The following is a 26257-nucleotide window of genomic DNA, read 5'->3' as shown; positions in this document are numbered from 1 at the left end:
TCAAAAAACAAACAAATTTAAAAAAAGAAAAAGCTTAAATAAACAATCTAACTTTACACTTAAAGGATCTTGAAAACAAATAGTGAACAAAGCCCAATGTGAGTAGAAGGAAAGAAATAATAAAGGCCAAAAGAGAAATAAATGAAATAGAGTCTAAAAAAATATTCAAAAGGTCAATGAATCCAGAAGATGGTTCTTTGAAAAGATAAACAAAATTAACAAACCTTTAACCAGTCTCTTCAAGAACAAAAGAAAGTGGACCCAAATAAATAAAATCAGAAGTGAAAGAAGAGAAATAACAAATGACACCAAAGAAATAAAAAAAATGTAAGGAAATGATATAAACAAATATATGCCAACAAACTGGACAACCTGAATTAAATGAATAAATTCCTAGAAACATACAATCTTCCAAAATTGAATCAGGAAGAACAGAGAATCTGAACAGACAGATTACCACTAGTGAAACTGAAACATTAATAAAAAAAAAACTCCCAACAAACAAAAACCTTGGACTGGATGACTTCATAGCTGAATTTTACTAAACATTCCAAGAAGAAATAACACCTCACTTCCTCAAACTATTTCAAAAAATTCAAGAGAAGACTCCCTTGCCCATTTTACAATGCCAGCATTATCCTAATTCCAAAACCGGTAAAGACACTACAAAAAAAGAAAATTATAGGCCAATATACCTGATGGATATAGATTTTAAGATCCTTAACAAAATATTAGCAAACCAAATACAGTAACGTTTCAAAAAGATCATACACCATGATCAAATGAATTTATTCCAGAAATGCAAAGTTGATACAACATTTGCAAATCAATAAATGTGACTCACCATACAAACAAAATAAAGGATAAAATAAGATGATTGTATCAATAGACACAGAAAAGGCATTTGATAAAATCCAGCAGCCATTTATGATATAAACTCTCAGCAAAGTGAGAATAGAGGGAACATACCTAAACACAATAAAGGCCATATATGACAAACCCACTGCCAACATCATACTCAATGGGCAAAAACTATAAGCATTCCTCTTATTATTGGGCACAAAACATGTCCACTTTCACTTCTCTTCTTTAACATAGTACTGCAAGTCTTAATCGCAGCAATTAGAGGAAAAGAATAAAAAGGAATTCAAATTGGAAAGGAAGAAGTAAAATTGTTTCTATTGGCAGATGACATGATTCTCTTTGGAGGTATCCAAACTTTTGGTATCTCTGGGCCACACTGGAAGAAGAATTCTCTTGAGCCACACATTAAATACATTGTGACATATAATCACAAAAGAAATTCTCAATGTTTTAGTAAATTTATGATTTTGTTTTGAGTCATATTCACAGTCATCCTGGGCTACATGTGCCTCATGGGCCACAGGTTGGACATCCCTGCATACATAGAGAACCCAAAGATTTCACAAAGAAACTACCAGATCTAATAAATGAATTCAGCAAGGTAGCAGGATACAAAATTAATATCCAGATATCAGTTGCATTTTATATGTCAAAAATGAACTAATAGGGAAATTAAGAAAGCAATCTCATTCATAATTGCTTTAAAATCAATAAAATACCTAGGAATAAACCTAACCAAGGGTGTAAGAGACCTGAACTCAGAAAATTTTAAGACACTGAAGAAAGAAATCGAAAAAGATACTAAGTGGCAACACATACTATGTTCATGGGTAGGAAGAATTAACATCATTGAAATGTCCATACCACCCAAAGCAATTGATAGATTCAATACAGTCACTATCAAGATTCCAATGACATATTTCACTGCACTAAAACAAATATTTCAAAAATTTATATAAAACCATGGAAGGCCCTGCATAGCATCAGCAATCCTGAGAAAGAAGAACAAAGTTACAGGAATTATGCTAACTATTATCAAACTATCCTATAAGGCCATAGTAGTCACAACAGCGTGGTACTGGCATAAAAAGAGACATATAGATGAGTGGAATAGAATAGAGAGATCAGAGATAAAAACCACACATTTATAGTCAATTAATATTCAACATAGGAAGCAAGCATATACAAGGACTAAAGATGGTTTATTCAATCAATGGTGTTCAGAAAAGTGGACTGATCCATGCAGAAAAATGAAACTAGACCACCTTCTTATACCACACACAAGAATAAATTCAAAATGGATTAAAAATTTAACATTAGACCCAAAACCTTAACAATCCAAGAAGAAAACATGGGCAGAAAAATCTTGGATACAGCTTGTAGCAATATTTTATCAAAATATATCTTCCCAGGCAAAAGAAACAAAAGAAAAAAGAAACAAATGGGACTACATCAAACTGAAAAGCTTTTGCACAGCAAAGGAAAACATCAAGAAAATAAAAAGACAGCCCACAGAATGGGAGAACATATTCACTGATATATCTGATAATGGGTTAACATCCAAAATTTATGAAGAACTTACAAGCCTCAACACCAAAACAACCAAACAACCCAATTAGAAAATGCTCAAAGACCTGAATTGACTCATCTCCAAAAGGACATACAGATGGCCAATAGACATATGAAAACATGCTCAACATCATTAATTATCAGATGAATGCAAATTAAAACCACAGTGAGATATCATCTCTCACCTGACAGAATGGTTGTCATCAATAAATCAACAAACAATAAGTGCTAGCGAGGATGTGGAGAGGGGAACTCTTTTGCACTGTTGGTGAGAATGTAGATTGGTTCAGCCACTGTGGAAGGCAATATGGAGATACCTCAAAAAAATTAAAAATGGATCTGTCTTTTGACCCAGCAATCCTACTTCTAGGTGTACATCTGAAAGAACCCAATACATTAATTCAAAAGAACATAAGCACTCCTATGTTCATTGCAGTGTTATTTACAATCTTGGTACCAAGATTACAATCTTGGTAAGATACAGAAACAGCCCAAGTGTCTACTGGATGAGTGGATAAAACAACTATGGGATATTTACACAATGAAATATTACTTGGCTATAAAAAAGAGGGAAGTTTTACCCTTTGTGGCAATATGGATAGATCTGGAGGACATTATACTAAGTGAATTAAGCCAGTCAGGAAAACAAATACCATATGATTTCACTCATATGTGGAATCTAATGAACAAACTGAACTAACAAGTAAAATAATGAGAGACTAATAGAGAGCAGGATGACAGTTAAGGAGTGGGGGAGAATAAGGGGTAGAGGGACTGAGCAAAAAGGAAAAAGTACTCATGGCATGGACAACAGTGTATGATTTCAGGTGTAAAGGTGTATAAGAGGACTAAATGCTAATGGATAAAATACAATAAAATAAGAAAAATGAATAAATAAATTCTACTATGCAAATTAAAAAATGCACTAAAAATTAGAGCCACTAACTACTATTGCTTAGCAGTTCTACTTCTTCTCTTTGGCTCCTATTAGATTGTTAAGTAATGGAGCTTAGTTGAGAAACCTATATCAGTTTATGGAAATAACAACAATAGACAGAAATGTCTAAACCATATTCCCCAGGACTATATAATAAAGATGTAAATAACATAAGCATCTGAAATTACTTTCTGTACCAAATGTGAGAAACACTTTCATAATCATTGCATAGCAATGTATAGTAATTTTCGCTTTAAATCTAATAATCTACTCATGACAAAAGATCATAAGCAAGTGAGTCAGGACAGAAAGAAGTTAGAGAAAACTCCCAACAAGTGGAATAAGGAAGTAGAAACCAATATCACAGGTTGTTAAGCCGGAAGCTCCTCTCATAGAGGTCCACTCCACCCATGATCAAAGGGAAACTGTTTATGGCAGGAAATCCATATGTTGGTGTGTGCCTGCAGAAGTCAACGACAAGAATTAGCTAAAAGCAGATCAATCCAAGGTGAGGAAAAATTTAGCCGCGAACAACCCTAAAGATTATTATATCATCATTATAATGAAAACTGACAAACTTTGTGACACTGAATAGACAATACTAGGAACAAGAAGCCCTCTCCCAACCAGGAGACAGAGACATAATTTGACACCACAAAATTAAAAAACTGGAAACACATAAAATCCCAAGAACTAACTGACCACATGTGCAACATACTCACCCACATCCACTTGTGTGAGTACTTTCACTTCTTTCACAGCAGCACCTCTAGCCTCTTTGCCTCTACCTGAATAAAACTTGCTGTCACTAGCACTCAGACTCTCACTTGGATTCCTTCTTGAAATATTTTCTGCATGAGTCAGGAACTTAGAGGTCCTGGACGACACCTGGAATAGGGCCAGCCCCCATCATAGAACCAGTCCAGTGGTCCAGTGACACAAGGACTGAGAGAAGGGCAATGAGTTAGATATGTCAGTGTCACATTAGGAGCAGAGAGAGTCTCTTATAACCCTGGTCACGCCCTGGCTGGTGTAGCTCAGTGGACTGAGCACGGGCTGGGAACCAAAATGTCCCAGGTTCGATTCCCAGACAGGGTACATTCCTGGGTTGCAGGCCATAACCCCCAGCAACCGCACATTGATGTTTCTCTCTCTCTCTCTCTCCCTCCCTTCCCTCTCTAAAAAAAATAAATGAATAAAATCTTTAAAAAAATTATTAAAAAAAAATAAAAATAACCCTGGTCACCAGTAAGAACTCTGTAAAAATATGATTTCTGGGGTATGTGCCCACTTACTGAACTCCCCTAATTCTCATGTACATTCTGCAGAACGGTGACACACAGTTGGTAGCTCAGCTCAGTCATGCAAAAAGAGGATCCAATCTAGACTAGATAAAGACATGAGAGCAACTGTGGATCAGTCATGTGCTACCCCTGAAAATAGATTGGATCAGAGACAAAGCAGAGATTCAGGAGTCTTGCAGCCTCCAGAAACTGAGGAAAGGGCGGTTAATAATGTGTACAAGCAGCCAATAGCAAAGTCAGAAATAAGACAAGACTATGATTTGTGCTAGCTTTTACCTTATATCAGACATACCAGCAGGGTAAGCAAAATTAAGTTGTAAAAGGGACATGGGGGGCATAGAAAAAAAAAGGGACATAGAGCTAAAGAGCAAACAGAGAAAGAATACCTGTTCTAAGGACCACAAGACATTCCTGAAGCCATGGAGTCATTCAAAGCATCAAGAAAGCAGAAGGAAGAAGATAATGGCATTCTTTATTGTTATTATTCTTTTTTTTAAACAGATAATTTTTTTAAAGATTTTATTTATTTATTTATTTTTAGAGAGGGAAGGGAGGGAGAGAGAGAGAGAGAGAAACATCAATGTGCGGTTGCTGGGGGTTATGGCCTGCAACCCAGGAATGTACCCTGTCTGGGAATCGAACCTGGGACATTTTGGTTCCCAGCCCATGCTCAATCCACTGAGCTACGCCAGCCAGGGCCTTATTATTATTATTCTAATCAAGAAAACAGAATCTATATAAAGCATGAATTATTTTTATCTCAACAATTTTGTCAGATGTTTTCTTCTTTTCCTCCTTATTCTTCTTTCTCTTCTTATTGATAGTAAACACATAATGCCTCTTGAGGAATATATACTTTCTCTATACAGCTGAGTTATAATACCAGTTGAATTTTTTGAAAGAGTATTATATAACTTGAAATATGGAGCAAATATTACTCTTGAAAACATTTTTAAACATCTAAAGTAAATTAGTTGATTGATGAGAGAATTATTTAACTATACCATCACAGTGAGGCTAATACTGAGTAAGAGTCAGAGCCTCATTCAAATCCCAGCTCCATAACAAACAAGCAAGCAAATATAACCAGACATTGAAATTAAGAACAATCTGACAGTAACCAGAGGGGAAGTGGGAGGGGATAATGGGGGGAAAAGAGGGAAGTGTTTTCAGGAATATGTATAAAGAACACATGGACAAAACCAAAGGAGGGTAGGGAATCAAGGGTGGGAAGTAGGAATGGCTGGGGTGGGGGGAGAGATGGAGGGAAAATGGACAATGATACTTGAACAACAACAAAAAAAGTTAAAAATAAAAATCACAGCTCCATCATAATTAGTTGTTAGGGAAGTTACTAGATTTCTCTGGCTCTTGGAACATTAGTGCCTAAATTACTATGTACATGTAACAGGGCATAGCTAGCCCCTTTCAAAGAGGGATTTTTGAATCCCTCAGGGTGTCCAGGAAATATTAGAAATATAGGATGTCCTCACCCCCACAAGTCTGAACTGGGAAAAGGAACACATGGAGCAGGGCCATTGACTTATTTAGCATATCAACAGTTTTGCAAATAACATCTAGAACAGTCATTTAACATACCTATAACTCTTAACTGGTTTATGCATATGTTAAATAGCTGTGGCCATTCTTTGAGCCAGGGGGATGGGAGTGACTTCAACCCATGACTTAACTAGGAGGCAACGTCCCTTGGTTACAACACCTGCGTGGGAGCTTAGAGATGATTGGCTCCATGCCACAGGGCCATGGCTGCCGGGACTTAGTATGGCAGCCCAGAAAGGCTGGAAAAATATGGGAATTCTGGCAGGTGTAGCTGATTGTGGGAGGAGTTGAAGATGGGGATGCAAAAGAAAATTGACACTGGGATTTAAATCCAGACACAACAATCATACGGGTCATAACCACGTGGCTTTGGGTGCTCCCCTTGCCACAGGGCTTAGGAAGCAGGAGAGACCTTGCAAGGAAAGAAAGGGGTGCAAAGACTCTTGCTGGTGGGCCATGAGAAGAGTGCCATGTGGGTTTTGGATTAAGAACTGGAGATCATGGAGGCTACACAGCTGATAGGAACACAGTGCTGAGAACACAGGAGGCCTGCCAGCCAAGCACAGATTACTGGGAAGAACCAGGGGCTACCTGAGCCACACACTTCTATTTCTTTTCCTAAGATATGGTACCCTGGACTGGGCAAAAGGGAGAAGGAAGGACTGTATGCATTTGTGAGTGTTTTAAGGGACTGTGGGATTTTAACAAAGATATTAGGTCATTACTCTAAGTCTGTATAATTTTTGAATGAATAGTTCCTTTCCTTTTCAACAATCTCTAGCATTGAGAGATATAATTCCCTGGCAGTGGGCAAGTTGAACCTAGTACAGGGGGACCCCAGGAAAAGGGGGGGCCCATTTGGTAATAGCATATCCTCCCCCACACATGGATCCATTCTGTAACATACATAAAGCTCCCAGGTTTATTTTTGACACATAGGATATAGATCCTAGTAAGCAGAAGATATTATTATAAATATTTTTAAATAACTAATATATGACAAAGAGAAATACCTAAAAAATGTTAAGCTGTATATACTTAGGAAAGAGTCTATTTCAATATTCATTTTAAAAATGCTATTTACTCCCTAAAAATGACTTTTTCCTAATTTCTTTTCCTTTTTAAATTTAAATTTAAATTTTTTATTCTTCAAGTACAGTTGTCTTCATTTTCTCCACACCAAGACCCCTACCCCACACATCCCCACCTCCCACTCTGGATCCTACCCCTCTATGGCTTTGTCCATGTGTCCTTTATACATGTTCCTTGATGACCCTTCCAATTTTCTCTTGCATAATTTCCCTCTCCTCTCCCATCTGGTTACTATCAGTTTGTTCTTTATTTCAATGTTTCTGCTTATATTTTGTTTGCTTGTTTGTTTTGTTGATTAGGTTTCACTTATACGTGAGATCATATGGTATTTGTCTTTTACCACCTGGCTTATTTCACAGCGTAATGCTCTCCAGATCCATCCAGATCCATCCAGATCCATCCATGCTGTTGGGAAGGGTAGGAGCTCCTTATTCCTGTCTGCCACATAGTATTCCATTGTGTAAATGTACCATAGTTTTTTGATCCATTCATTTACTGATGGCACTTAGGTTGCTTCCAGCATTTGGCTATTGTAAATAATGCTGCTATGAACATAGGGGTATATGAGTTCCTTTGAAATGATGATTCAGGATTCTTAGGGTATAATCCCAGCAGTGGAATTGCCAGGTCAAAAGGCAGTTCCATCTTTAGTTTTTTAAGGAAATTCCATACTGTTTTCTACAGTGGCTGCACCTGTCTGCATTCCCACCAACAGTGTATTAGGGTTCCCTTTTCTCCACATCATTGCCAGCACTTGTGTTTTTTGATTTGCTAATGATGGCTATTCTGACCAGTGTGAGGTATCTCACTGCAGTTTTTAATTTGCATCTCTCTGATGGCTAGTGATGCTGAGCTTCCCTTCACATGTCTCTGGGCTCTTTGTATGTCCTCCTTGGAGAAGTGTAGTCCAGGTCCTTTGCCCATTTTTTAATTGGGTTGTTTGTCTTCCTGGAGTGGAGTTGTGTGAGTTCTTTACATATTTTGGAGAAAAAGACCCTTGTCTGAGGTATCATTTGCATCATTTTATTTTATACACATTAATAAGTAAAGTGAAAACCCCACCAAAATATTAAGGTACAAAAATACCAGAATATATACTCTGACCCATTAGGTATGCTATGAGGACTAGATGGTTACAGTGAAAAGATGGAAGGGCTTTGAAGAAATAAAATTTCATTTTATAACATTTCTACTTTTTATGAAAAATTGCCAGCTTTGTTTCTTTTTTGTTTGTTTGTTTTTTAGATTCCATATATGAGTGAAATCATAAGGTATTTGTTGTTCTGTAGCTGATTTTACTTAGCATAATACACGCTAAGTTCATCTATATATTCACAATTGGCAAGATTTCATTCCTGTTTATGGTTGAGTTATATTCCATTGTATACGTGCACCACTTCTTTATCCATTTATCAATGGAAACTTAGGTTGCTTCCATATATTGGCTATTGTAAATAAAACTACAATGAACATAGTGTTGCATATATCTTTTTCAAGTACTTTTAAAAAATATTTTGGATAAATACACAGAAGTAGAATTGTTGGGTCATATGGTAGTTCTGTTTTTAATTTTTTAAGGAACTTCATACTATTTTCCCTAGGTATTGCACCAATTTACAATCCCACTAGCAGTGTCTCTTTTCTTCACATCTTCTCCAACACTTATAGTTTGTTAATTTAATGATGATAGCCATTCTGACAGGAATGAGATATTATCTCATTGTGATTTTAATTTGCATTTTTCCTGATGATTAGTAATGTTGAGAACCTTTTCTTATGTCTTTTATCTATCTGTATGTTGTCTCTGGAGAATTATCTATTCAAGTCTTGCCCATTTTTTAAATTGGATTGTTTGGGGTTTGGGGGAGTGTTAAGTTGTATGATTTTCTTATATAGTTTGGATTTAAATTTCAATAACAACGATGTTCTTATTATTTCCAATATAACTGGGCTACTGCAAGCCCACAGTTAACATAGTTAAATGCAATCCAATCCATTTCAAGGAAATAGATACAAAATTGTAATAAATAAATACTAGTTTTAGGGGTTTAAAATAAAAGGAAAAAATTATAATATTTTACAATTTACACTTTTTTAAACTTTGTGAACAATTCATTCTCTTGATGTAATGATATAATTATTACATTTGTAGAGCAAAAAAAAATACTGGTAGTCACTACACTGAACAACTACAATGTATGTAATTAAATCAAAGCACCTTTACTTTTGTCTCTAACTGTTCATATAAATATATATCTGAAACTCATTGTTCCCTTTTCCCTTCATGAAATTTAAAGTAAGTTACATTAATTCTCATTTCTTAAAGGTAATAAAAGTGTCTCCAGGCAGTAATAAATATATTTTGCCAAAGGTAATAACAACTTTAAACTTCATTCAAAGTCACAGCTCTGTGTTATATCCTGTTGACCACAGTCCCTAAAATACAAGAGAGGTGTGGTTAATGAAGAAATCAATCACACTTCTTTTTCATGCTGTATTCTTAATGAGTTGGTACCATAGTCTTTGGGACTGGCTGAAATTAAAAATGGACTGATTCTCTTTCATAGATTTTTCAGAGCATACCATTTCTGCCACAGCCATCATTAGGATTCTCTTGTGTGCACTTCTCTAGATTGAGGTGGATGCCCTCTTCTCTAGCTGGTCACTCCTATTATGTTCTGTCAGAAACAGCCCTAAGCACACACACATTTTGTTGCTTGATCACATGAAAATCAAATGTGTATACTAAAGGATTCTGTTCCATACACAAATTTAGAAATCCAGCAACCCCTGTGGAACACCATCTACAATATCTGACATTCAAGACTGTGAATGAGGTAAGACAATCATTTTATAATATTCTATAAGCCAGTCTTAAAATAGAATGTATAATTTTTGCCCACCTTCCAGTGAATAAAACTTAGTCAAAAAGTCTCACATGTTTGCAATGCATTCAAGGAAATGTAGTCTTTTTCTTTGAATGTAAATAAAATAAGTTTGGCAAACAGATATTACTGGGTTCCTTCTTTATTCCCTATGACCCTGTGGCCCCCCACATGTTTGGTGGACCACTTGGACAGAATCTGAGATAACCCATCCATCACTCATGTGCATGTACCCTCAGTGGGTCATACTGATCTACAGAAACTTCTCACGGATTCTTTATGAAAACAGAATAACAGATCCTAAGATAGTCACCTCTTCTATCTATACTATCAAGAGGACTTATTGATATTTTTTTCAGGGATAAGTTAGAAGTTTGTTCATGAAATCCACCCTACAAAAGCTTTTAAAGTAGATCAACTACAACCCCTGTTCCTAGTCCTCAGGTGCAACTATGAGGTCCCCCACTCTTTCTCCCTGTGCATTTGAAGCCACAGAAGACCCACACCCCTTTCTTCTTGAGACTCTTTTGTAGTGAAAAGTACAAATGTAATTTTATTTCCTTAATTTTGTGTGGTGATGTCAAACATCTCTTTAAAATGAGGGTGTTTATCATCTTGAAACATTAGCCAAACCTGAGGCTAAAAAGTAGTAAAGTGGCATAAGAACATTTTCTTATGTTTTATAAGGGTAACAAATTTCACAAGTAGCCTTTAATTTGGGACAACAGATCATAGGCTTAGAACATTTTAAAATTTTCTGTGAGTAAAATACTTACCCTTAGATCAAAATAGGCAAAAACATTAACATTTATATTTTTAATTCAGAGAAAAATTTATAACTTTTTATGTTCATATTTTATAATTTTCTGACATAAGGTGCTCATGAATGACCCAATACTGGTTCAAGGCTGAGACTAATGGTATTTTAAAAAATAAAATATAATAAAATAAAATCTGTGAGTTGTTTGAGAGAAAAGATTTTTATATTTTAAAATGTCTTTTCAATATAATTCAGAATAAGAACCCATTTGAAATTAATGAAATTTCATTGAGTAACTAATCTGGAAGATAATAGCAAATTTAGCAACCATATTAGCTGAGTTAAAACATTGGCTAGTGTCACGCTTGATGATGAGCTCACATTCCTCTTTCTGTCCTAACCTCCACCAAAAATTCATCCGACCTAATTTCAGTTATATCTGGTCTTGATCATGAAGTTTGTACAGAGCACATACACAATGATTACTCTCCCCATAATAGGATGGTCTTTTCTTTCCAACCAGACATTATTTGGACCTAGATACTGTACTTAACTACTACCCTATGAAAAATATTAAACTCAAAATGCTTTTACCATCCCATGTATATTACCATATATATTTTCAATATATATTTTCAATATATATTTTCAATACATATTTACCATACATATTACCATATATATTTCACTTTTATGAGAGAAAATATATACGCTCATAAATCTCAGGCAAGTAACAAATCACTTTCCAAAAATGATACCTACCCAAACCTGCTGGATAGTAGAGAAGATCACAGATGATTCTACTACAACCACTGAGTATGTTTACTATAGGTTTTTTGCAAATTTTTTTAATCAGATCTAAAAATTGACTTTTATTTCCCAGACTAGTATAACAGCCACTTGATGGCTATTAACTTAATTAAAAAGGCCTGTCAGATTTTATCAAAAGTCTCTTCTATATTTATTAATATGATTTTTATAATAATCTATATTAATATGGTAAATTTCATTAATTAAAATTTAACTTTTCCACCAACTTCTCATTTTTAAATAAACACTATTGATTTTAATGTAATATCCTTTTTACATATTGCTATATAGGATTTAGTATTTTTTTAATATGTTCCCGAGAGGTTTTTTTCTTTTCTAATATCTTTTGAAATCAAAATTATGCTGATATCATAAAAATATCTTGGAATTTCCCGATTCAAGGGGAGGTTTTTTTTAATATTTTATTTATTTATTTTCAGAGAGGGAAGGGAGGGAGAAAGGGAGAGAGAGAGAAATATCAATGTGCAGTTGCTGGGGGCCATGGCCTGCAACCCAGGCATGTGCCCTGACTGGGAATCGAACCTGTGACACTGGTTCGCAGCCCGAGCTCAATCCACTGAGCTATGCCAGCCAGGGCTTCAAGGAGAGTTTTTATAACTGAAATGCTATTCTTTTTTACATTAAAAAAAAATTAGTCAGCGAGAACATCTGGTCCTGAATTACTATTTAAAAGCTTGTCTTTTTTAATTGTAAATTCAATTTCTTATTTGCTATAAGAGAATTCAGTTATTTATTTCTTGTTTTGTCTGGTATAAGTTTTAATTTTAAATTATTTTATCACATACAAATCATCAAATTTATTGATGTGAAATTGTTCATAATATTCTTTCTTTATGTCCTTCATGACTTTAGGATCTGTAGTGATGCTTATATTTTATTCCTGATAATGGTAATACCCGATTTTGCTCTTTTTTCTTATTCAGTCTTGGTAGATGTTTATCAATGTTATGTATTATTTCCCAAAACAAACATTTAGTTTCGTGGATTTTCTCTATTAAGTGTTTGTTTTAGATTTCTTTATGCTCTCATTTCTACAATTTCTTTCTTCTTGTTTTCTTTGGATTTTGTTTACTTTTTTTCTTGTTTCTTAACATGTACTTTGGGTCATTAATCTTCAACTTCTTTTTCTTTTAAATATATGCATTTAAAGCTATGAATTTATTCTAATTCTTGCTGTAACCATATCTGACATGTCTTAATATGTCCTTTTATTTCAGTTCAAAAGTTTTCTAATTTTTATTAAGATTATTTTTTGATCAACAATTTATTTAGAATTGTCCTTAATTTTCAAACTTTGGAATTTTTTGTTTATTTTCCTTTGTTGACTTCTTGTTTAATGGCACCCTGGTCAAATAACAGGTCAAATATTCCATTCTAGTTATGAATGGAATAATTTTAAATTTTTTCATACCTGTTGTGTGGCTGAGGTAAATCTTCTAATTTCACTTGAAATAAATGTGAATGCTTCTGCACTTCTATTTTGAATAACTATGCACATACCAAAAAGTCAAGTCAGACAATCGTGTTACTCCTAAAGCCTTACAGATATTTTTCTCAGCTTGTTACATCAGTTATGAGAAAAAACTATATTAAAAAATCTTCAAATGTATTCTTCCATTTCTTCTTTTGTTTGCAAAAGATATATTATTAAATACATAGATACTTAAAAGGATTATGTCTTTAAATTCAGGTGATTCCTTTTATCATTATGAATCACACTTCTATATTTCTAGCAATATTTTTAAATTTTAATTGTTATACATAAATTATGTTTTACTTGCTATTATTTTAGCCATACTGGATTTCCTTTGCTTGGTTTTTGCATAATATATATTTTTCTATCTTTTTATATTCAACCAATTTCTACCTTTATATTAAAGTGTGTTCCTTTGTAATTAGCATATAGTTAGCTCTCCCTTTCTTAATCCTGTGCCAAGGTTTTGACTCTGAATCACAATGTCTTCTCCAATTATATGTAATGTAATTATTGCTTTGTATACCACATATCCTTATTCATTTTCCCTTTGGGAAAGTCAGTAATCACTGACTACTTTCTGATCATTTTTGAGCCAATCACTACAGAGACTGTGTCGTTCAGTATCCTGAGCTGGCTGCTGTTGTGTTTGTGGTTTTGGATACTGGGCTGGTTGCTGCATAGGTATGGATTCAAGTTTGATTGTTATAGGTGGTGTAACCATTATTTGTAAATTCAATGTCTTGATAGTTGTCCTGTTTTTCTGGGGGGTTTTGTTTGTTTGTTTTTTACCTAATTTACCGGCTTCTAAATATATCTAGTACTTTAATTACATGCCAAACATAAGAACTCTCAAGATCCCAGGTAGTATGCCTCCCCTACTTTCCTATGATAAATAGATAGGGTGAGGGGTTCAGCTACACACTCCAATCAAAAATTGATTTAAGACAGGTTTTAGTTCCAGTGTACATAAGACAGAGGTTACCTGTGTTTTGCCCCTGCTCTTAAAGCAGAGTCTTTTGCAATTTTGATTAAAACCCTGGTGCTCCTCAACTCTGAAAGACTGGGAGTGTAACTGGAAAAGACACCGGCATTCGGGCTGCCTGTCACTACCAAATCCAATAAGCAATGACAGTGATGAATCTTGTAAAGGCACTTTATTCAGATGGTCAGCGATCCGAGAAGATGGTGGGTTCACACCCTAACAAACCATCTTGCTCTTTCTTTCCCAGCCAGATCTTTTATAAGGGGGTTGGGGAGGGCAAACAAGGTGTCAGCGAATGCCTTTGAAATTCAACAGTTGCCTCCAAGGGGGAAGGGTAGTCACTTGCTTCTTCCTGGTACAGATGTCTCCAGACAAGGTAATCTCCAGCCAGTGCCCCAGGAGGTCAACTGCTGAATCTCAGGTGCCAGGATGGGCCTTATCTGTAGTTACTGAAACAAAAACTTAACATACACATTACTTGCTAGATTTATGACTATTTACCTTAAGCTAAATTTTCCCAAGTCTTAAGCCCCTATCAGGAGAACCAGCCCTGGCTTCAGATTCTCCAGCCCAATTCTCCAGCCTCCCATAATATGAAGTTTACAATCTGAAAATGATCTTGAAGAGATTAAAATTATATCTGAGTACATGATTGGATATCAGGATATTTCAGTCTGCCATTTAGATGTTATCAGCATAGCTCCCTGGACTCCTGTGTAGTCCCAGTGTAACCGGTAAAGGCACTGGTGTTCAGGCTGCCTGTCACTACAAAATCCAATAAGCAATGACAGTGATTGAATCTTTTACAGGCACTTTATTCAGATGGCTGGTGATCCGAGAAGATGGCAGATTCATACCCTAACAAACCATCTTCCCTTCTTTTTCCTGGCCAAATCTTTTATAAGGGGGTGGGGGAGGATAAACAAGGTGTGGTGAGGGCTTTGAAATTCAGGGAGGATTAGGTAAGCGAAGCTGCAGCATTCCTGTTCTCTGCAGTTAGCTGTTCCTAAGGTGGGGGGTGGTCACACAAAAGACCCAGATGCCTCCAACTTGTCCCCAGGTGGTAATCTCTAGTCAGTGCCCCAGGAGGTCAGTTGCTTTTCCCAGGAGGCAGGATGGGTCTTATTTGTAGTTTCTGAAACAAAAGCTTAACATACACATTACTTGCTAGACTTACAGCTTTTTACCTTAAGCTAAAATTTTCCAAGTCTGAGTCCCCTATCACCAGCAAGTATTTCATGGAAGACTGGCCATATTATTGAATCCCTGTAAGTTTTTAATTTGTTAACATTTATCCCTCATGACTAAAATCATTTTATTGGTTTTCTTTATCCAATCAGAATTTTTCTGTCTTGTCCTCACCAAGAAGACAGAGCAAAATAGGTAGGTATCACAAAATACTGTTACAGAACACAACAAGGGGGGCCTGGGATGATATACTATTATTGAAAGAAGGCCCCGGGTCCGTTATGTCCGCCACCAGAGGAAAGACGTCTCTCAATGCCAGAGATTCGTGAAAAGGAAAGGAAATGTTTATTTAATGCTATACTAACTTAAAGTAGTGATCTAATGTCTTTATCAAAAAAATCCTAAAGTCCCTCAAAACACCCACAAACAGACACAGTCCTTCCTTCCTTCCCCCTTTGCCCAGTCCAGAGTACCGTATCTCAGGAAAGGAAATAGAAGTCCATGGCTTAGGCAGTCCTCTGGTTCTTCCCAGTTAGTACTCCATCTTGACTGGGAGACCTCCCTGGGTTCCCGGCACCCTCAGCTGAGTCGCCAGGATCTCTGCTAAAACCAGGTGGTGGTTCCCCCTTCTAAAGCTGTGGGGGTCCCCACTCTGCCAGGCCACGTGGTTCCCTCGCTCAGGGCTGCAGGAGTCTCCACTCCGTCAAGTCCACGTGCTTCTTCCTAAAGCAGCATGGGTCTCCTCCTCAGGGCTGTGCATGGCTCCCCTCTCTAAAGCAGCATGGTTCTCCTCCAATGGCTGCACATGGCTCTCCTCCTCTGGGCTGTGCATGGCTCTTCTCCTCAATGGCCGCCAAATCTGGGTTTTAAATCCCCACGGCCAATCTTCCTCTGCAGCCTCATTTCCGACTCCTCCCACACTCGGCTTCACATGCCAGAACTCGTATCCTTCCAGCTTTACTGGGCTGCCATCATGAGTCTGGGCAGGTGTGGCCCCATGTCCTGGAGCCAATCCTCTCTGAGCTTCCACGCAGGCGCTGTAGCTCAGGGGACCCACCCCCCCCCATTTACATCTGGGTGGGGAAGTTACTTCTAGGTGGGGAAGTTACTTCCATTCCCCTGGCTTAGAGCTGATCACGGCTACTTAACATATCTATGCAACCAGTCAAAGGTTATATATATGCCAAACGACCATGCCAGAGCTTAGCTGCAAGGCTGTTGCTATGCTAAGCAGCTCTCAATGGCCCTGCTCCATTTGTCCCTTCCCCCAACCCACACCCTGGGCAGGGAGAATAGAGACATCTTAAAATCTCCTGGGCACCTTAAGTTCTGGACCCCATTTCAAATACTCATTTGGGGTCCCCCCTCTTGGCTGCACCCTGTAACAATACCACATTGCCTCTCAAATTTTAGTTTACTAGTTTTTTTTCTTTTGACTGGTCATATCATTACAATATGGTTTATGCATTTTATTCACTTATTCTATTTATTGTATCAAGAGAATTAGTCTGCTGTGACATATGTCTGACACAGAGGGATTAATATAAATATTTTTAAAATGTCTCTTTAAAAATGTGTTTATTGATTTTAGAGAGAGAGGAAAGGGGAGTGAGAGAGAAAAAGTTAGAAACATCATTTGGTTGCCTCCCATATGCATATGACTGGGTATTGAACCCACAACCTAGGTATGTCTCCTGATCAGGAATTGAACCCCCAGGTTTTTGGTGTACAGGACAACTCTTTAAGTAACTGAGCCACACTGGTCTGGTTAAACATGTCTTTATACTCATAAGTATAATTCTAATTTAATATCACAGGATTTTTCCTCATCTTCGCTCATCTTCACTGTATTTCTATTTTCCTATCTATCATAAGACCTGACTCCCAACACTATTACATTTAATCATTGCCCAATGATACACAAAATCACTATATTAATACCACTAAAAATCATTCTACCAATTAGGTTTTTTGGTTTAACCTCCAGTTTAATTTGTATTTTGTCTGTGACTGTTACAGAACAAGAAGGGGGGGCCTGGGATGATATACTACTACCCAAAAGGAACCCCCAGGTTCATTATGTCCGCCGCCAGAGGAAAGACATCTCCTAATGCCAGAGATTCACAAAAAGGAGAGGAAATGTTTATTTAATGCTGTACAGACTTAAAGTAGTGACCTAATGTCTTCATCAAAATCCCAAAGTCCAGAGTTTCCAGCCAAGATGGAGGCATAAGTGGATGCACTGTACCTCCACGCACAACCAACATTAGAACAACAACAATTTAGAGGCAGAATAACACCCAGAACTGACAGAGAATTTATCTGAATGGAAGTCAGACAGCCAAGAAGTTGAAGTAGACCCATTCATCCAGACTGGTAGGTGGGGCACGCAAGATCGCAGCAGGTGGACCCTGACTATGAAAGCAGCAGCTGGCAGACCCAGTGAGGCAGTGATTGTGGACTAGGGCAGAACGAGCAACCCAGGATCCCAGAGAAGGGACTGAGGTCCCAGGAGAACGAACTACTGCCATTGTTCCCTCCCGTGCCCAGCCCCTCCCCCGCCCCCCCACATACAACATCACAATCTAGTGACTGGGGTGCCCAGCCCTGGTGAACACCTAAGGCTCCGCCCCTCACCATAACAGGAGTGACCAGACCAAAAAAAAAAAAAAAGAGAGAGAGAGAGACATGTCTCAAACAGAAGAACAGATCAATGCCCCAGGACTCATCATTTTAAGCGACCAAGAGATAGCCAATCTATCAGATTCACAGTTCAAAACACTGGTGATCAGGAAGCTCACAGAATTGGTTGATTTGGGGTGTAAATTAGATGAAAAAATGCAGCTTACCATAAAAGAGATGAAGGAAGATGCACGGAGAACCAATAGTGATGGGAAGGAAACTGGGACTCAAAACAATAGGGTGGACCAGAAGGAAGAAAAAAACAACCAAACAGGAAAGAATGGAGAAATAAGAATTCAAAAAAACGAGGAGAAGCTTAGGAACCTCCAGGACATCTTTGAAAGTACCAACATCCGAATTATAGGGGTACCAGAAGGGGAAGAGGAAAAGCAACAGATTGAACATGTATTTGAAAAAATAATAAAGGAAAACTTCCCCATTCTGGCAAAAGAAATAGACTTCCAGGAAGTCCAGAAAGCTCAGAGTGCCAAAGAAGTTGGACCCAAGAAGAAACACACCAAGGCACATCATGAGTACATTAGCCAAGGTAAAAATGAAGGAGAGAATCCTAGAAGCAGCAAGAGATAAGGGGACAGTTACCTACAAAGGAGTTCCCATCAGACTGTCAGCTGATTTCTCAAAAGAGACCTTACAGGCAAGAAGGGGCTGGAAAGAAGTATTCCAAGTCATGAAAGACAAGGACCTATATCCCAGATTACTCTATCCAGAAAAGCTTTCATTTAGAATGGAAGGGCAGATAAAGTGCTTCTCAGATAAGGTCAAGTTAAAGGAGTTCATCATCACCAAGCCCTTATTTTATGAAATGTTAAAGGGACTTATCTAAGAAAAGAAGATAAAAAAAATCATGTATAGTAAAAGGACAGCAAACTCACAATTATTAACAACCACACCTAAAGCAAAACCAAAAGAAACTAGAACAGGAACAGAACCACAGAAATGGAGATCATATGGAGGGTTAGCAATAGGGGAGTGGGAGGAGGAAAGAGGGGGAAAAGGTACAGAGAATAAGTAGCATAGATTATAGGTTGAAAATAGATAGGGGGAGGGTACTGGTAGGCCTCCCTCTGTTCCTGGCACCATCAGCTGTGTTGCCAGGATCTGTGCTAAAGCTGGGTGGTGGTTCCCCCTTCTAAAGCTGCTGGTGGTCCCCACTTTGGCAAAGCTGCAAGGTTCTCTCTTCTGTTGCCACAGACATGTGGTCCTCTCTGCACAATGGCTGTGGGAGTCCCCACTCAGCCAAAGCCACTGTGGTTCTCCCTCCTCAATGGCTGCAAGGAGAGGGGTCACCACTCTGCCAAAGCCGAGTGGCGGGTCTCTGCTAAAGCCGCGTGGTGATTCTCTCTCTCAGGGCTGCAGGGAGTCCCCACTCTGCTAAAGACCGAGGATTTCTCTCCCCAGCAATGGCTGCCATGTCTGGGTTTAAATACCCATGCCAATCTTCCTCTGCAGCCCCATTTCTGACTCCTCCCACCATCAGCTACACTTGCTAGCCCTCTCATATCCTTCCAGCTTTACTGGGCTGCTCTTGTGAGTCTGGGTAGGTCTGGCCGCATGTCATGGAGCTAATCATCTCCAAGCTTCCACGCAGGCTCTGTAACTCGGGGGACCTGCCCCCCAGTTACGTCTTGGCGGGCAAGTTGCTTCCCATTCCTCTGGCTCAGAGCATGGCCACAGCTATTTAATATATCTATGTAACCAGTTAAAGGTTATAGATATGTTAAATGACCATGCCAGACGTTAGCTGCAAAGCTGTTGTTATGCAAAACAGTTCTCAATGGCCCTGATCCATTTGTCCCTTCCCCTAACCCACACCTGTCGGGGGGTGCAGTGAGGACATCCTAATATTTCCTGGATACCTTGAGTTCTGGAGCCCATTCCAAATCCCTGTTTGGGGCCTCCCTTTAGCTGCACCCTGTTACATGACTACATATTCAAAATTTTATGGATAATATGGACAATTTCTTAGTTTTAGACTAAAATTTCTCCTTGTTGAATAACAACAAGGAGAGAAGTGCTGGTGGATTTGGGGCATCATCATTAATTGTAGCACTATCATAAGCAAAATCTGTCTCTGGTCACCACAGTCAGAGGGAAATTCAAACAACAGTAGAGAGGATTTAAGCAGATACTTTCATTGTTATTTTACTATACAGGAGAAAGTAGCATATGTAAAAGTTATTATGTTAAAGACCTAATTACTGATACATACTAAATAAAATTAATATTACTTTTATGGTGTTCTCCATTATAATTATTCTTTCACCTCTGTACAGTGTAGTTTCCTCAGAAGTTAACTAAATAATTATTTTTATCAATAACACATGTAGCACCCAAGTGGGCTATCAGGACATCTTTCAGTATTCTTCATTCATATTCGACAGCAAGTAAACAAGGAAAGCAGCCCTGCTCTGAGAAAACATCACAACCAGGTCTCAGGTCCCTTCAGGATAAGGGTCTGTGTCACCCAACCAGCTAATCTATCTCAACTAGCAGAAATGCTAGCTGAAAACTAAGTGAATGTAGAATAGTTAGAGTAGAGGCAGATGATGAGCTTCATCAAGACAAGGAGCTGTAGTGGTAGTGTAGCTCATGTTATTGATATTCATCTTAGGGAAAAGCTGCCCTCCAAGAGGAAAATGGTTCTATATGGCAAATCTGAACAGCACAAGGATGACTGTAGTGTGTGTTGCCTTTAAGACTTCTTCCAGGAGTATTGGCTGCTGATGGCTCACAGCTGACTCCTTGTTAAAGAAGTACTCTTGGTCCAAGGGCAGTGCCTTAACTCTTTCCAGAGGCGGACAAAATCCAGTTTGTGTAAGTACAAAGACTGATCCCGTTGTCTCTATTAAAAGCAATTCTTAGAAGCCACCCCAGTTCCAGAGTTCCTCCTCAGATCCATGGGGTGCTCAATTGCCACTATGTCACAGTGTAACTTGATCCTCTGCCCCCTTAAGCTTCCAATTTTTTTCTTACAGGTTTCTCACAATGCTCTTCATTATACCTCCTGCCTGAAAACCTTTGCCTCAGAATGTTTTCCAGGGAATTGACTTCAGGCATCAAATTAACAGATAAAAATTCTTTTTATTTGGTAGTAGAGGTCCTGCCTAGGAAGCTCTGCTTTGAGGAAATCAAGGAAGACTTTCTGATATAACTGTGTGAAAAAGATGTGTAGGAATTTCTAAACCAAACTTGGGAGAGACTGCATCTCAGGCTTAGCAAAAGGCTCTAACACTATTAGGAAATTGTGAAAGGAGTAGTGTGAGAGAAACACTGGAGTAGATGGACACAGAAGTGGTTGAGACTTGAAAAGTTGGAGTCAAAATGCATAGTATCCCTCTTCACACCAAGAAACAGCCATATCACACTGAGAGCTCAATGCACTGAGATTTAACTGAAAGATCTAACACTGCATTAATATCCTCCTTAAGCTATATTCTACCTGGACAAAAAGAACCAGTGTTTTTTCTAGTGCTATGGAACACAGTGGTGGCTTATACTGAGGGTCCTTTGGGCCCAGGGAGATGCCATGGCCTGAGTCATAATTCCTCTTGCAACACCTTAAATTTATTTCACTGAAACTTTAGGGAAAAGCACTTGAAAAATGAACCTTACATATAGGTCAAACATAAGTATCAGCCAGGGATGTGACAGAAGGATGTGATTTGGAATTGCAGAAACCTTGGAAGAGGCTGGAGTAAACTAATGGTTTAACTAGGTAGGTTATTCATTCTTGAGGGCCATGAGGGCTGAGAAATATACAATTTCTTATTTCTTGGACCTTGCAGACCCAGGGGAGATATATATATATATATATAATTACATTATATATATAATTACATTATATATATATAATTACATTATATATATATATAATTACATTATATATATATAATTACATTATATATATAATTACATTATATATAATGTAATTTGAGAAAAAATACAGAAATATAGAAAAAAATTAAAGAATATTGCCTACATTAGTTGAATTACTGAGATTTTCATAAGCCCCTCGTGTACTCTACTGAGTGCTATTTCTCTCTTTGTTTACTTTTTGAACTAAAGTGGTGGTTATAAGAGTAACAAAAATAATTTTAAAAAAAACTGAAGGAGATTAAAAAGAAAATCATGAGAACTGGCTTTTGTTTTTCATAAAATTTATCCTAAATACTGATGCCACAGAAAAGATGGCAAGTCTTGCTCTTGGCAGGACTAAGAAACCACTGTTCCAGCCCTTACCTCAGCAGTGGTAACTGGGGCTGGAACTCAGGCTTTCCTTGTCACAGACATTCAGAGAGCACAGCCAGAGCTCTCATACTGCTAAGTCCCATCAACCAGATGATCTTCAACTAGTAAATTGAAGGTCTCACTAACTCCCAGTAATAATGCTCCTTTTATGCTAAGAGATCTGATTCTTTGTTTTTTATTTTTCATTGTTCATGTTTCTTTTTTAAATTTGTTGGGATGATATTGGTCACTAAGATTATACAGTTTATAGGTATACATTTCTAAGATATACTACCTGTTTTTTGCATCATGTGCCCAGTACCTAAAGTCAGTCATCGTCTGCCACCATATATTTGACCCCCTTTACACTGTACTACTTCTCATCCTCCTTCCCTCTGGTAACGTTGACGGGAGAGACCTGGTTCTTCTTCCTGACACATGTAAAGAATTACATATCAGCAAATCTAGTAGTATGTAATCAGTTTATTAGTGGCTCGTTTCCATGGAAGAGAACAGGACTGGGTAGAGTAGGGGGTGAAAGGCAAAGTTTCAGGGCAAAGCAGGGTGAGAAAAGCAAGAGAGGCTGGAGACCAGGGTGGCAAGCCCCTAGGCAGCCTGAGGCCAGGTGGCCAGAGGCCCTGTGGCCCGAGAGCCAAAATCCCCCAAGAGAGTGAGAACGAGTCCTTTGCTCTCAGGACTTATATAGTTGGTGGGATAGGAGGGAAAAAGTTACATATTGATTAATGGGTAAATATGGCACCAGCTTTCCTGTGGGAATGTGACTATCTAAACTTAGGGATGTGTGGGGGTCTTTCAGCCCCAAATCCTTATCTTGCTCCAGACTCCCCTTGGTCATCCTTTTATAAAACAGATATGTGTCAGGAGGAAGTTAACTACAATTGGGGCAGTTGTAGTTAACTTTCCTTCTTTCTTGCTAACATAGTGTTTCTTGTAATGTTGGAACACCTGGCAATATTATCATACCAGGCTTAGGACTGCTGAGTTAACACGTGAGACTTGTCTCCTTCCTCCTTCCTGCCTCTGTTTACTATTTATTCTACCTAATTGATAAAAAGTGTTTCTTGGCAACCAGGGTGCTAAATACTAGCTAGTGATAATGCAGTCTCAGAGTTCTTCCTATGCTGTCTCCTGCTTCAGTAACACTCATACTGTTACCTGAGTCTGTGAGTTTTCATTTTTCTTGTTCATTCATTTGTTGATTTCAATTTTATATCCCACACATATGATTTAATTTGTTTCTAATAACTTAACTTTGTTTACTACAGATGCAGAGGTGATGATCCAGGGCTTAAACTTCAAAGGATGGGTTATTTAAAAAAAATTATTGTGAGGGAAAGGCAAATGGAAGATCATGTCATGTTATCTAACACAATTTCTTTCTATACAGCTTTTCTGATTTATAATTATAATGTTAAATAAAACTGGACTTTTTTAAAGGTTTTTTATTTATTTATTTTTAGAGAAGAAAGGGAGGGAGATAGAGAGAGAAACAGCAATGTGCAGTTGCTGGGGGTCATGGCCTACAACCCAGGCATGTACCCTGACTGGGAATTGAACCTGCCACACTTTGGTTCACAGCCCACACTCAATCCACTGAGGAACGCCAGCCAGGGAAAAATTGGACTTTTAAAGCCTACTCACTTATGCTCTCTTTTTTTACAGACTAGGGATATTTTATTTATTAGGCAAATAATAATACAGTATGCTTCCAGATCCATGGGAAATGCCAACCAGAGCTTTGTTTTGGCTCTGCCGTTGTGCTCTGCTAAAAGGGTTATTATAGCTCAGAAAAATAAGTTCTTTAAATGATTAGCAAATCTTTGTCTTAAACACGCTGGAATTTAAATAGTCAAGAGAAAAAAACTAATTTTACTTTAATGCATATCAAATAAATAATGTCAAACATTATAAACCCAAGTCTCAAAATAATTCAAGTATTTCAATGAAATAATACCCCAAAAGTTTTGATGATAATGTCAACAATGAAACTACCAGGAATGTTTTATTTATTTACAAGTATCATTACAAAAAGAAGCCTAAAGTTTTCCATACATATGTTAGGTACTTAACATTTATTTTCATGTATTCTTTGATTTTTTTGGTTGTATAATATGAATGAAGACACAGGAAATGATACATGAATATTTTTCAGTGTGTTGCCAATAGGAAAAACACAGTATTCTCTGCTCTGCCCATGTCAGATTCTTACACACACAGAGAAACACACTTATGCACACATAGTCATATCAGGAAAAGGTCAGAAATTTTCCAGAATAATACTTGACTTTTCATTTGTCAAAAGTGAAGACAAAAAGAGTAATTGAATTTCCCATTGCCACAAATATATTGGGTTGGTCAAAAAGTCCTTGTAGTTTTTTTCTATAAAAGGCACATTTTTCATTTGTGCTAATAACTATTGATTTGGATATTTTGAGTATGTTGGCTTTCTCCCACATGGCATAACATTGATTGTTCTCAATGTCTCAATTTGATCAACTATCAACTTCAACTTGTCTACCCAACTGTGGAACACTGTCCAGCAAGAAATCTCTAGCATGAAGTTTTGCAAAACACTTTTGACACGTTCAATCAATCACAGCACATCTCTACACACTACACAAATATTTTTTTGTATTTCAGTTATGTTTTACTTTTGTTGAAATAATAAAGCATAATATGCCCAAAAATGTTGCTTATGTTCTTTTACCATCAACATCAAAATGGATATACAAAAATTCACCAATTTGGTTTTTTCAAATACACTCTGATATGATGGCTGTCACAACAGAGTCTAACAAAATTGTTTTGAATGAAGTTAAGACAACTAAGCACTACTAAAGCCATCATCCTGAAAAATACCAAATGAACTTTCTGGCCAACCCCATTCTTAGTAGGATAGCCCCAATAGAAGGCTCAGCCCTTCAAAGAGTACCTGAGTTGGCTCTACATAATAACAGTATGAAGTCTATGCTATTGAGTTAAATCAAGCATGATTTTTAAATAATTCATTTAAAATAATGCTAGTAATGGTAATAATTAAACTACTATTCTAGCATTATTGCAAGAAGGGTACCAAGCATCAAGGAAGCTTCCTTATGCCTGAGGATGTTGCTTGTCACTGCCTCTGGAGAAAAGAAAGTGGATATAACTGAAAAGCAAATCCTTTGTTTATAAAATGGTCAAATGAGAAAGAATAAATATGAAATTCAGTAAATAAAAGTCATTTTGGAATTTATGGTACAATTTTTCCCCAGTAATCTGCAGACAGTTTTACTCCATAATAGTAAATTTCAAAGTTCTTGCCAGTCCTGGCTGGGTGGCTTAGTTAGTTGGTTAGAGTATCATCCCATACACCAAAAGGTTGTGGGTTTGAACCCTGATCTCAGGGTCCATGTGAAATGTAACCAATGGATGTTTTTCTTGCATCAATGTTTCTGTATCTCTCCCCATTTTTCCCCCTTCCTCTCTCCGGTAAGGATAAAAAATAAAGGTGCCTTACTGACTCATCCTGTATTTTATTTTTACAGGCATTTTATAATGTGTGTGGATTTTTTTAAACCATCTGGTGACACTAAGAATAACAAAAAGTGCATACTGTATTTAAACCCTTCAAATCCTGGCTTGCCTAAAGGTCCTTTAAATTTTGCTTGAAACCTGAATAGTTTCTTTTTCAGTTCATCTCTTTTCTCTCTAACTTACTATAAGCATTTAGAGGAAAACAGGTGATATGTTTACAACATACTGCTTACATATTCTACCACTGATTTTCTTAGGTCTGTTTTCTGCTTTCTACATTATTATAGGTGAAAGTATTGTCAAACTTGCCAACACTACATAGCAAGGGAAAATTTTCCTTC

Source organism: Phyllostomus discolor, chromosome 7 (assembly GCF_004126475.2).
Source record: "Phyllostomus discolor isolate MPI-MPIP mPhyDis1 chromosome 7, mPhyDis1.pri.v3, whole genome shotgun sequence".
Lineage (NCBI taxonomy): Eukaryota > Metazoa > Chordata > Mammalia > Chiroptera > Phyllostomidae > Phyllostomus > Phyllostomus discolor.
This window is presented reverse-complemented; position numbering follows the sequence as displayed.